Here is a 14376-nt window from a genome sequence, read left to right as displayed (position 1 = left end):
TATCCTACTGTGCAAGCTGGGAACATGCCTTTGATCACAGTGCTCTCATAGGAAGCCTTGATAATTATGCAGGACTGTCAAAGGTAGGAGAGAGCTCTAAAAATCTAAATATTATAAGCAAACGGAGAAGTCATCCAGTAGCAAGGTTTAAGTTTTAGGATGCATTGCTACAATGTCTCAACCACCTGCTCCCCACTCTTTCAGCCAGCCACTCTATTGACTTCTTTAAAATCTCACCTTCTAGCATCCACTCTTTCAAATTTAACACCCAAGCAAGGGATTCTCCCTGTAAGGTGTTTTGAACTGCAAAAACATGTAGGCTCTCCAAGGAGATATGTCAAAGCACATAGCCTCAAATACTTCAGAATATATGGGCTTTCCACGTAGCCATCTTTGAAGAATTAGTTATGCTACATTTTCAGCAAACGTATACATTCAGACTCCTTGTTTTTCGAGCTACAAAAGCAGTTTAACCAAAAATAATATTTAAATTAAAGATGCAATTTCTTTAAAATGTTCCCCTACTCCTCCTTGGTCATGTTCTCCAAAACTCAGACGACATGCTTTTCATGGTGACCCCCCCACCCATGGACTTTGTCTAGAACAGCAGTGTCATTGACGCAACAGGTAGCACACTCACTTTTGGTACAGAAGGCTGGGGATTCTATTCCCACACTAGGTAAATGAACTGCGGACACTATAGTGCAGCATAAAAAGGGGGTACTACACTCCCGTGTCATCTTCAGGTGGTATGTTAAACCAAGGTCATATTTGTCCAAGTTGGTAGTTAGTAGTTCAGTTAGATGTAAATGTTCCTATAGCACCTGTCGAAAAAGGGTAGATTTTTATGTAGGGGGAAAAAAAAAAAACTTACATGTACAGCTATACAAACTTATTTACACAAACAATCTTCCTTCCAAATCATACTAAATTTTCATCCCCATTAGAAGCCCACTCATTTTTCCATAACCATCTTCTGAACTCCACCAAAATTGTTGCAAAAATCCATTTACTATTAAAAACAAAATTTAATATTCTTATCCCATATACACGTAAAACTACTATCTACTCACAGTCTTTACTTCTATTCTTAAACTACATCCATGTTTATTTTATCCACTAAAAAAAAAAAAAAAAATTTACATACATTTTTTCCTAGAACTTACTTTTACATTTCAAAATTACATGTTCAGTAGAGTCTTCTTTCTGACAATGTGAACATTTGCTAATCACTTTATTATATAGCACATATTTCCTTTTACTGGTAATTTATCTATCGCCAATCTCCATAAAAAAATACATTCTACTTTTGACACCACTTGCTTCTTATTTTACAGCTTTAAAATTTTTCACTTGTTAGATTTTTATCATGGTTGTATTTCTATCACTTTTCTTTTTCTACATCAGTTTTCAAGAAAACTATATTTTTCTGTATTCTTCATATATACACCAATACTTGCTGTGACACCCATGCCCTGCCCTAGCAATCAAGGAGCCTCAATCCTCACCACTAACACCAGTGAGGTGCATCTCATATAGGAGGAAAAGATAATACACACAGTAAAGTGCAATTGCCCTTAAGAGCACACACATCAGTGTCAGTCCGGGGCTTGTCGCTCCCTTGCACTCTAGGTCCCAAATAAGACTCCCCAATGGCACAGCTATGGGTCCAGATCTCAGCCTAGTGGGCAAGCTAAAACCTTCAGCACCCTCACTGTCCAACCAGTGATTCATGTCGCTGCCCAGGTAGGGCATCTTTGTGAACTCATACGAGCCAAAAAGGAGTCACAAAAGGCTGACTTTTCTCTAGCACTGGGAGTCAAGGGCACCTGCCGCCAGTAACCCTTGGTAAGACCAATGGTTGTAAGATACTTGGCCCCACCCAGCTGCTCTAGGACCTAATCTGTCCTTGGCATGGGGTAAGCATCCGACTGACTAAATTTCTTGTAGTCCACACCAACACCACTGGGAAGCCCCAGGGACTGTTGGACTCTTGAATTGCCCCTAGTTCCAACATCTCCTGTACCTCCTCCCTCACAGTCGGAGACTCTCAGGTGCCAAGGGGCCTGCCTCATGGGCCTTTGGGGTCCTGTATCCACCTGGTGCTATCCCAGGTGGGTGCACCCTGATTTCCCAGTGAACATATCCCCAAATTCCTGCAACACTGCTTGGATTTCTCGAACCTGGGTAGGAGATAACTGCTGGACATTGCTACCCCTTCCACAGAGGCGTCAGCCCGAGCCTCACCCTCAGACTCCTCCTGCAATCCACAAATGCTCAGCACAAGGGCCTCCCTATCATGGTAAGGTTTCACCATGTTAACATGGTACAATTTGCGCCCTTGCCTTCTGCCTAGCAGTTCCACCAAGTAGTTAATATCACTTACCTTTCTTACCACCTTATAGGGTCCCTTCCAAACTGCTTGCAGCGTCTGACAGGAATGAGAACCATTACCTGCTGCCCCACAGCATACTCTCTAACTCAATCATTCCTGTCATACCACACCTTTTTCTGTTGTTGGCTTGGCCCAGAAGAACCTGGCAGAAGCCTCATGAATTCCCTGAGCCTTGTCTTGAGGTTTAGGACGTATGCCACAGACTCCTTATGAGACTCGTACTCACCTTCCCACTCGTATCGAATTAAAATCTAGGGGTCCCCTCACCCTATGCCCAAACAGCAATAAAAAGGGTGACAAATCTATGGATTCCTAGGGAACCCCTCTAAGCAAACAGATGAGACAAATATTTGTCCCACTCCCTCAAACTGATCTGCAAATACCCGCAACATGGACTTGATTGAGTTTAACCTCTCCAACAAGATAAATTAGTCTGGGGATGGTAGAGGGTGGTCTTCATGTGCTTCATCCCACAGGATTTCCACAGACAAGCCAGCAGGTCTGACATGAAATTGGCACCACTGGTCAGTCCGTATTTATTTTGGGAAACCTACCCTGCTGAAAATCTAACAAAGCATTTGACACCTTCTCTGCCTCAATGGAGGACAAAGCCACTGCCTCAGAGTATCGTGTAGCATAATACACCATCACTAGGATATACTTTTTCCCCCTGTGGAACTTGGGGGTACTCAGAGGACACACAATATCCAAGCTACCCTCTGAAATGGTTCCTCAAAAATCACAGGCAAAGGAGCTCTAACCTCGTCTACCTTTTGGCACTGCTCATAGGTCCTGCAGTACCCTGTTAAGTCTCTGGAAATTCTAGGCCAATAGAAGTTCTGCATAATATGCCTCTAAGTTTTATGCCCATAGGACCTGCAAAGGGAATATCATGGGCTATGGCCAGAAGCACCAAATGGTAGGCTCTAGGCACCATCAACTGCTGTACTCGCTCAGCTTCTAGCCCTCGATCAGGAGTCCACTCTGTATAGTAACCCTTTGTCCCAGTATACAGATTCCCCCCTTTCCTTGAGAATCAGGTGCCTCCTTAGCTACCTGCTTCATGCCTTGCAATGTAGGGTCTGAGCGCTGTGCCCCTCTCAACTTTCTCTCTCCTTGTAACCCTTCCCAGCTCCCCTTCCACAGGAAGTCTGGCATCCTTGGACAGTGGTGCCTCGCTGTCAGCCTGGGTACTACTACTCACCTCTACATTTGCAGTCACTCTGTCCAAGGTACCATCAGTACCCCCAGGCAGCTGTGGCTCACCTTCAGTCTCACTGCTACAAAGTAGCTCACTCTCTGAAGTAACCATCTCACCAATTCTGGCTGCAAGAATGCAGTCTGTCTGGGTCTCCCCCAGGCTACCAGACTTACCTGCTGGTCTGAAAGCCTGACTGTGTGTAACAGCACAAGCACAGGGTACTGCACTATCAAAATCATTCCCTATGAGGACATCTGCAGGTATGTCCTCAAACACACCTACTTGCTGGCTTCCTTTTCTACCCTCCCAGTCAAGATGAGCCCTAGCCAAAGGTATTTGGAATGGGATCCCTACTAAAGCCCTGACTGGAATAGCATGCCCAGGCAAGTAGAGCTCCTCTGTAACCATTGCAGGCTTTACAATGGTTATATTAAAGGCTGCGTCTCTCTTGGCAATGCCCTCTCTGCCATTCACTACAACAGAATATAACCTCTGGTGGTAGTCTGGTACCCTTGTTGTCCCAAGACAACCTGGCTCCCTCACCTTTTGTTCCCCACCTTGCCTCTGTGAACACCTGTATACCACATGACCCCACTGGTTGCATTCAAAACATTTAACCCTAGCGCCTGGATGTGTACCTGGCCTAGTAGGTTCCCCTGCTACCGGCAGATTCTGTTGGGGCAGTGCTGCCCACCATGGGTTCCTTTACACCCATGAGCAGTACTGGGGTTCCTTTCCTGTGCAGGGCTGCCCTGCTTGTCAGGTATAGGTCTCCCTTCTTCGCCAACTCATCTGAAGTAGCACATATCAGCTAATCAGACCCTCATGTTCTCAGGCAAAGTGCTAAGGGCATGTTCTCTCAACAAAAGGTTTGCCAGCCCTTCAAAAAAAAAGGGGCGACCTAACATCCACTCACCCACCTATGGAAATAAGTGCTCAGTTCAGCAACATATCCTCACACTCCTTGCGTCTATGCTTACACAATTCTAAGAAGTGATTTTTAACAGCAGTATGAAATCAAAACATGCACAGTCAGACATTATTGACAAAACAGTTACAGCTTTACCATGGAGTAAGGGGGTCAGGAACCGTAACCAGGGCATTTGGTCAACACTATACTGTTCGCATACCCTCTCAAACATATGAAACTATCAAAATTATCCCCCCTCTTTAAACTGCAGAAGAAATTTACTGAGCTTTTGTGCTTCTTGGGTCCAGTTACTCCCTTTCCCCATTACCTCCATGACTCTGGCAAAGAATCAGCACTTCCCTCGCATGCCTCATCTGCCGCTCCTTTTCCTCGGCTTCCATCTCTAAACGCCTGGCCTCAACTCAAGTCTCTTTAGTTCCAAATACATTTTTAAGTCCTCTGCAGAAAGGTTGAGTTGTCCATTCTCAGAGGATATCTCCACTGCCAGTCTGATTATAATCCTGGTTGCAGTTTTCTGATGTAGCTGTAACCAAGGCTGCAATCAGGTTTCCATGCACCAGTCCCCTAGCCTGGCACATCTCTGCCAGCTGGCTCCTTGTCAGCTTTCCATACTCCTCTGCTGACATGCTGCTGCTGCATGCTCACCCTGACTAACTAAGCTAACAAAATAAATAATTGTGATCTGAACTCTTATTCACTGCGTGGCTGATTTAGAGTACAAAACACCTTCAAAGATCACTGTACACAAGCTACAGGAATTCACTCTACCCACACGACTACAAGCCAATTAGTATTTGCCAACCAATTAATATGTGGTGTGGATATCCCACTACTGCCAAACATGTGATGCCAGTTCCTCAATCCTCACCATTAACACCAGTGAGGGGCATCTCATATAGGAGGAAAGGATAACAAATATACACAGTAAAGTGCAATTTCCCTTAAGAGCACACAGAGATCCAGGGCTGGTCGCTACCTTGCTCTCCATGTTCCCAATAAGACTCTCCACTGGCACAGCTATAGGGTCCAGATCTCAGCTTAGTGGGCAAGTCAAATCCTCCAGCACCCTCTCTGTCCAACCAGTGATTCGTGTCCCTACCCAAGTAGCTGACACACACACACACACACACACACACACACACACAGACACTCCTGGGGAAGGGGAAGGCTGGTACAGGTTCTCCAGCTGTGCCCCTTTTTCTGCCAGACTATACGGTAGTACCAGCTGCCACCACCCACTAATATTTATCAGCTACTCAAAGGCCCTTAAAAGGGTATCCAATTATTACTGTGCAATATTATTATCCAATTGGTAGTATAGCCCAGGACTAAAGCTATTAGAGTGGCTTTGTACAATTTTACCAAAGGCAAGCAAGTACTCTAAAGAGCTTAAATAATCTCTACAAAAACAGCCACAGTTGAAAGGGTTTAAAAATATTTAACAAATAGTCAAAACACAAGACAATACTTTTTACTACACAGTGCTAGTCAAGAGTTCAGAGATTACAGAGAAATACTTAAAATAGTTCAGGAGTACAGGTCTGGCATCACAGAAGAGCACTTAGAAATAGCTAGAAACTAGAAAGATTAGACTAAGAGAAAAGTCCAACATAAACTTACATATAAAGCAAGACAGTGCTGAGGAGTTGGATGGTCATTAACTCTGGCCTTAAACAATATGCAGGATCCTCGAAACTAGAAAGATTAGACTAAGAGAAAAGTCCAACATAAACTTACATATAAAGCAAGACAGTGCTGAGGAGTTGGATGGTCAAGGCAAAAGTGCTCAATGCTCTCAGATTCTCTTCAGTTTTTAAAAATCACATTACATCATTCTTCACACTTCCCTAATTCTAGCCATTAACTCTGGCCTTAAAACAATATGCAGGATGCCTCTCTCTAGACTTACTGACTCCAGAGTTTTAACATCAAAGGGTCACAACATGCTTTACTTGGTCAGTAGAGTGCACCGTTACATTTTTTTCAGTTCCATTTGCAACCCTAATTTTACAATTTAAGACAAGCCTGTGGTTTACATTAATATTTACAGAGAACAGAATTATCTCCAAAATTCTATCTGGCTAGGCTGGCAGCCTTCACCTATCTTCACTTACATTTATATAATTTTACTACTAATCCATAATTTTACTACTAATCCATCTTTTTCATTTCATCTACTTTAAACACTTCGTACAAATCTAATGAAGCAGCATATATCACTCAACTACTTTCACTATTACATTCAAAGGTCCTCTGCAATAAATTCCTTTTCAACTACTGCTGGTAACATAACTACACTTGCTAAGCATGCTAATCTTTCCCCATCAGTACTGAATTTACCAAGTAAGAATTTATATGTTCTCCAGAAAAAAAAGACAGGATTGTTTTCTTTTACTGTCCCCCCCACCACTGAATTCTACATTCTTATTCCCAAATTTTATACCGATCACATTAATGGTTTCATTGTAAAATATATACCCCTATCTTCACTACATCACCTAAAATGTGTACTTTTCTTTGTATTTATTTAAAGCCATCCTTATCACATCTAACACATTGAAGTTCTATCGTCTTTAATTGTGATCAATGTCATGCCGTTTATGTAGGCATGACAACTAGGAGACTGAAAGATAGGATATATAACCACACATATGATATCAGGAAATCTGACCAACGTAATGCTCTAGCTAAACATTCTATGCTTCACATAGGTCACAGTTTTAAATTTACAGTACTTCAAGTTATACCGCCTAATAAGAGAGGTGGAAATATGAACCATTTGGAAACAGAACTTCAATGGATATTGAAGCTGAGAGCACATCAGGAACCAGGTCTTAATCAATCTGTTGGTATTAAATCTTTACTTGAAGCACGCAAGTTAAAATGAACGTCTGACAGTATCCAACTAAACTTGCTGCTTTTTTATTAGTTATTAATTTTAGCCATAGATTAATTTTAACATACTTATATATGAAGGTATTTAACATGGTTAGATTTATACAGATCTATATATTTAAGGAATTTTTTATAGTTTTATGAATATAATAGTATATGACAGGGTTAGCTATAATTTTATATTATGCCAATATGATTACAATTTTTATGCATAGCTGCAATAGTATGAAATTTCTATACCATAATTCATCAACTAATATTATGAGATTCTTTATATTATAATTAAATACATTTCAGGAGACCGTCGTATTATAGTTAAACATTTTATGCATTTTTTGTGTTATCATGATAAATGCTTAGTTGCATATATACGAAAGAATATATAATGGTATGATATTTCTATACACTTATATGGAATACAACAATGAAAGCTCTGCATTAAATTATTAGTATAATTAAGACTTAATTGTTTGATTGATTTTGAATGTTTCAATTAATGGAAACATTTATAAATGCCAACACCTATTTTGATATGTAGATCTGATGAAGCGTACCTTGGAAGTATGCGAAAGTGCTCATCTTCCATTTTAATAAACCCGTTTTTGATTTAATTTGTAGTGTTGGTCCGCCTCCGTCTTTATATTTACATTATACCAAAATAAAACTACTCCGAATAAGTTACGCAGAAAATGAAATTATTCATTACTTGCTTGACACAAGCAAAAGAAAAGTGAAAATGTGGGACTCACACCAACTAAATCCACTAGCAGCTACACTGAAAGGCAAGTAATGAAAATGGCCAAGAGCCTGGTGGCAACACATTGCAAACAGCTAGGATGCATAGAATCTAAACAAAAGTCCACAATGTACTACTAAAATTGTGCAGGTGATTAATACATAATGAAATACCTGGCAGTGCCCATTATGGTCCTGCTTCACTTCACTAACTCACAAAAAGTCAGAGTAGTGTGAGTATCCACACCCACCTTGCAAAGTACATGCAATGCTCACAAATTGGGTCAATGAATTTTAGTTAACCAAGGCCACCCCCGAGACAAAGTAATTGCATTTTTTCATATTTAGAATCATCTCTCACACTTGGCAGGCATGAGCACACTCTCACCCACCAGCTTCCCATACCTACATGATTAAACATAATGGCTCACTGTCTGGATTCTCCCTCTCCTACCAGCTTATTTTGAAAACAATTAAATGATCACACTCTAATCTGCCACTTTTCACTCTTTAGGGTAATAAAGACCCACAAGGAAGCCTTCTCGCCTCCTGCATTTATAAAATAAATGATCACATATAGGGTAGCCCTCTCCTAACTCATGTTCCCTTACAATATTGCTTGTATCTAGGGCAGCTCCCTTCCCTCCTCAAAATTATTCCCAACAGCTGGCTCCGTTCATGCTCATTGTCTATGGAAAAGGACTCTGAACACTGCATTGGACTGGGCTGGCATGCCATATATGTAGAATACTACCACAATTTACAAAAGCTTGTGCAAACATCACAGATCACTAAAGTCACTAATCAGGCAGTCTTCTATGAAGGCAAAAAAAAGGCCCGTCCTACCTTAAAAAGCACCATGTACTGCAAGAGTAAGGGCAAGGCAACCAACTATGCTGCCAGCTGCATGGAGTAAATCACGTGTCAGAATGCCAGCCGTTAGTAGTGAGACAGTTTGCTACTCTCTCATTTGGAGGGAGGGTCCATCTGCTGCAGCAACAATATCTACTGGAGACGGATGGTCCAAAAGGTTTACAAGGCCTCTCCAGTAAAAATATTTCCAACAATCTTCAAATCATGAATAATGTCTCTCTGTAATCTGACATGCTGTGCAACCTTTGCTGGACAACACCATAAATAATGGGGGGGTGGGGGGACAAAATCCCAAAGTTAGACATTTTAAATACACTGTTATTTATTAGATAAATATATTGAAACGAGCAAGAATGTATTTATATAAAGTGAACACAATTTTTCGTGAACAATGAAATATTAGTAAGGTTTTTAATTATTCAGTAGCAATGAGTTTTTGACCAATGAAATTAGTTTGTGTAGGATATATATGTGTGGTTAAAGATGTAACAAACGACTCTGAAGAAGCCAGATTGCTGGCGAAAGCGCTTAGTCGTTTTGTTTGTTTCAATAAATTCATACTGTTTTTATATCCAAGGAGTGTTTTTGGTGTACACAACGCTGCTACATTGAAGGTGGATTGTGCCGTGCGGTGGTTTCTGCGACATTTTAAATATTCCTGCAATAAATTTAGTTGCCAAAACAGGTTTTGGATTAGCACACATTTTCTAAATATGAAGCTAAACTTAGTGAGTTGCCAGAAAACCACAACCCTTTTTTTCTCTCATAAGACTGAAAATATGATGCACAAAACTGGACAGTTAAGATGCTCACATCAAAATCATTGCATTAAAAATATGTGCGGCACCAGACAAATGAGTCTGACCTCCACCCTACAATTCAACTGTAGCTTTTCTGATGATGTGAGGTATTGCCAGCTATGCCAGAGAGAGTAGGATAGTGCATGTGTAACATGTCATCATAGCTAGCTGGAGTATTGTAAAGACTTTCAAGTCATTTGTATATCAAAATGAGCTGTACAGGTGCTTCTGTTGAAAATGTATTTGTAAAGCTGCTTGTGTTAAAAAGTGTACCAACAGTGGGTCCTGCTGGACTGAAAATAAATACACCTGTATTCAGACTGTACTGTAACTGTTGAAATGAATATATTGGCAGGCTGGCCAGATGTATGTGATGTCATTCTGTAGTCCAGCACTGGGGCGATGGTTTGATACTGGATAAGACAGAAGTCTCAGGGCAGTCTATTTTTAAAACCTGACAAGGAGGACCACTCACTTACTATAGTGAAATTGAGTATTGTTTTTCTTTATCTGTCTGAACCTTTCCATCTGTGTTACTTTTAATATTTCCTGTGACAAACTCTGGTGTTTACTGTAAATAAACTTTTCGTGTTTTTATTAATTATTAAATATATTTAAACTTTTCATTGTGGCTGATCTTTTAGAGAATATTTTAACCTTTAAGAGTACTTATATTTATTTGGGGACACTGTGGCCGCTCCTGAAAGCCTGGCTGCATTGCTTAAATAATTCCAGTTGCGTTAGTATTAAGTTTACTCAGTATTGATTGGGTACTTTTGTAAGAGGCTTAGGAGTAGCTGGCTTTGGATTGTTGTGGTGGCAGTATCTACCTTATAGCCTGTGCAGAGGGGACATAGCTGGTAAATCTGTGCCAGCCTTTCCCAGGTGTGTGTCAGCTACCTGAAGCAGGGACACAGAGCACTGCTTTCACAGACAGGGTGGAGGAGGACTTGGCTTGGAACACTCAGCCAAGGACAACTCTACAGCTGTGGCCAGTGTCCGAGGATGGGAGTGTGTTCTTAAGGAAAACTGGAGCTCTCTGCACCAAGTGCATCTGGAAATACTGTGTGTATCCATTTTTGTTCTAAGTGAATGTCCCTCAACGATATCAATGAGGAGGACTGCAGCTCCTGGATTCCTGGCCCAGAAGGGGGCATCACAGCTTTTTCGCTTATGTCTGTAGTATTCCTTCTGAAATTATTTTCATAAAAAAAAATTCATTGTATTTTAACTGCTATCATGGTCACTTGCTTCTTAAAGCCCCCCCTCCCCCCATATAATGTCTTGCGTATAAACCAGTTAGTTGGGTACAAAGGAGTACTGCTGGAGTACCAACTGCACAAAGTTTTGGTGTCAACTACCCCAGAGACTGTAAACTAGGAAAAAAACACCACACACAAAAACACTAAAAGAAGGTCACAGTATTAGGTAGTACTTACACCCCCTTCTGTTACCACTAGGTGGCCCCTTGCGCACAGTATTTATGTAAAACTGTCATGTGACATGCCAAACCAATACAACAAATAAATTTCTCTCAGCTGGGGTAGCCCACGAATATTTAGGTCAGTAATGGAATACAGAGAATCTCAGTAAACATAGCTGCGCCTGGAGCAGATAAGCCGGCTCTTAAACTACACCATAAGAACACAAGAAAATGGTACGATTTTGAGGTTAAGATAGGATTAGGAAGAAAAATGTACGCCATGGAATCAGAGACTGGGGAAAAAAGCAGTCGTAGTACACACATGAAACTGAAATAATAGTAGCTTAACAACGAGACAGATGTAAGTGGTCATAAAATACGACTTGGATGGTAACAAATCTTGCAATCTCGGCAGAGAATGTTATGCAGTGGGATATTTGAATGCACAATAAGCGTTTTTTAAAAAGTCAAAGAAACATGCCTTACAGCACCTTTACCAAGTAAATCAGGCTGCAAAAATCATACCTTGCAACAAGGAACCTTCACTTCGGTTTTAAAATACTATGAAAAGGTCTGACAAACATCCATTGCTAAAAATGTTTGCACACATTAATGCGAAATAAAACAGGATAACTTTTTGTAAGCATTAAAAGATACATTTTAGCCATGCCTTGACAGCCTTCCGAATTAAAGTTGTCAAACTAAACATTCCACGTTTTACCCATTTATCTTACAGTATTCCATCTTACGGAAATGGAAGGTTGACTGCTATGTGCAAAATAATTCCAAACCAAATGCGGTAGAAACTGTTCTGGCCTCCAGCTCACGGTACCATTCAACAAGTACTTTTGCTACGTGTGCTGCTACAGCATAAACATGGAAACTCATACGGGTTTACTTAACGAAGGTACACACAAACACAAAACTCTCAACGTAAATGTTCCACCACACGTATCATGACAAGTGCAGCAAGTAGCTCTTGTATACTATTAATGCAACGAATATACGTTCCACGAACCTCTATGATGTTGGCAAATCGAGATTGCAAAGCTTATAAACAAGCATGGACTTTTAGAACACATGCCAATATTTAATAATGCATACAATTCGCAGAAAAAAACAACTATTTAATCCTTCTAGCACTTTTTACAATCAACTGTTTTCCTCACAGCTGTCAAGTTTAACATTTTACTGCATTTGTATAACAAACCGCTGCCGCCTAGTACAAATGCTTGGAACTTGCTCATTAAGTTGGTGAAACTTTGCTTAATACAGACACCGAAATGCAAACGATTAAGCGCAACAACAAAAGCGATTAAACAAAACTACAGCTATTCACTTCACATTAGCAAGTACCATTCAGGTTAGGGTTGCCAGGTTTCTTTGTGGCTAAAACTGGACTAAAGTCACGCCCCTCGCATCACACATAACCCCACCCATTCCCACCCCCTCTCCCGCCCATGCCCCACCTATTTTGTGACATCACAGTGACATCAGCTGATGGGACCAAAAGAACACAGGCGGCACTAATTGCACTGCATTTATTTATTTTCTATGTTCCTAAACCTAATTATGGATGATCCATGGAGATAAAAGGTCAAGAGCTAGCAGCCTGTGCACATGGTGGTAAATCTGATTAAAAAATCCAAAAAATGTAAGCAGTTATCTTTGCTATTAAAAATTGTAAGTTTTGATTTAATAAGATCATTTAAGTCAATAACATCACTTTACTGCTCATTCAGAAATGATGATCTTAACATTCCCTTGCATTTTGAAAGTTCTGTCAAATACTGTTTGTACTGGGCGTGGGACAGGTACTCAGTTGTTAAGATGTAACATATTTTCCGAAGTTTCAGTCCTTGGCTGCACCTGTATTAATTGAGCTAAGTGTTACTGCCCCTAGTGTGATATTTCAGATGCTAGTACTTAAGATCTTGTACTTGACCTCCCACTCTTTTTCTTTACATGTCACATATGCAAAAATGGGATAAAGGGGTTGTGGATTTCTAACAGGTGACATGTTTTATGTTACTTTCAAAGTATATAATCTCAGAAAAGCACACATACTTTAAAGAGTTTCATTAATGAACAGGTAACTTCCTACAACAATGTGCTCTAATACAAGAGTTGTAAATGGCAATAAGACTGAATGAAAGATGACTCAAGCCTCTAGATCTAAGAAAGATGTGCCATTTTCTGAACATGGCAAAGAGATAGTTTTATTTTTCAATGTGGTCCCTTGCGACAGAATTAAGTAAAAGCAAAATAATGTTGGGTAACTAAAAGCAAGATGCACAATTTGTTTCATGGAATACGGTTCAACATAGTAGATGAGGATAATACAAATCAGGACGTGTTAATTGCTAGCAGTATTACACTGCATGGTGAAGTTCTAAAATCAGTCTGAGATTTTAAATCTTGCTATAAGATTTCTTTTGTCACTGCTTGGTAGTTGGTAGGATAATGATAGCTAAAAAAATGCCTTCCAGTGATATCTCTACAATCCGTATAGCAGAAAATAAAATTTGTCCATTTGTATTACATCACTGCCACTTAAGTTAATGTATGTACTGTCTAAACTATGTAGCTACCAGGAATACTGAAGTTAAAAGCATTTCATTGTTGTGTAGTAGCTAGTAGTGTATCGTACCGCTCCCGTTCGAGCTGGATAAAAACTGGACTTTATGAGTTTAAATTTTTTAACTGGACAATTTGTCTGAAAACCGGACAGTTCGGTCAAAAACCGGACAGCTGGCAACCCTAATTCAGGTGAGTGCCAGATACTGTAGCATACTATGTTTATTTAACGGTTTCAACATAGGACAGCAACCCAAAGGACTACAAATACTTCATATTCTAACTTATAGAACTTTGCTCACACCCGATCAAACACTAACATTCACTTACTAAAGAAAAACATACAAAAACAACACATTACAATAAATATCTGCAACCAACCTTTGGATCACTTCTTTCGCAGTACTGTTAATTCAGACACCTAAACTAAAACGTAAGCTTTACTCAAGAATGATTGGCTGCGGAAGTTAAACGTTTTGCCTCCCGTATATTTACGTCACTGAGACTCGTAATCCACGTGTCCTAAAAGTAGTCAACTGTAGAAAT

The 14376-nt window shown here is 40.3% G+C and overlaps 1 protein-coding gene across 2 annotated transcripts in view; it reads right to left on the bottom strand.

Moving 5' to 3' along the window:
* Window positions 1-14308, bottom strand: part of MCFD2 (multiple coagulation factor deficiency 2, ER cargo receptor complex subunit) — a 134353-nt gene extending 120045 nt beyond the window's left edge. The window contains exon 1 of one of the 2 annotated variants that reach the window (XM_044060236.1): window positions 14212-14308. The gene's annotated coding sequence lies outside the window, so the exon portion shown is untranslated. Of the gene's footprint in view, window positions 1-14016; window positions 14134-14211 lie in introns of those variants that run through there. The other variant, XM_044060240.1, reaches the window with a different exon arrangement.
* Window positions 14309-14376: the final 68 nt, after the last annotated feature.

Source organism: Protopterus annectens, chromosome 1.part0, assembly GCF_019279795.1.
Source record: "Protopterus annectens isolate FY-2018-M chromosome 1.part0, PAN1.0, whole genome shotgun sequence".
Lineage (NCBI taxonomy): Eukaryota > Metazoa > Chordata > Ceratodontiformes > Protopteridae > Protopterus > Protopterus annectens.
Note: the sequence above shows the minus strand (reverse complement) of the source record. Positions and strands in the feature narration are given on the sequence as shown.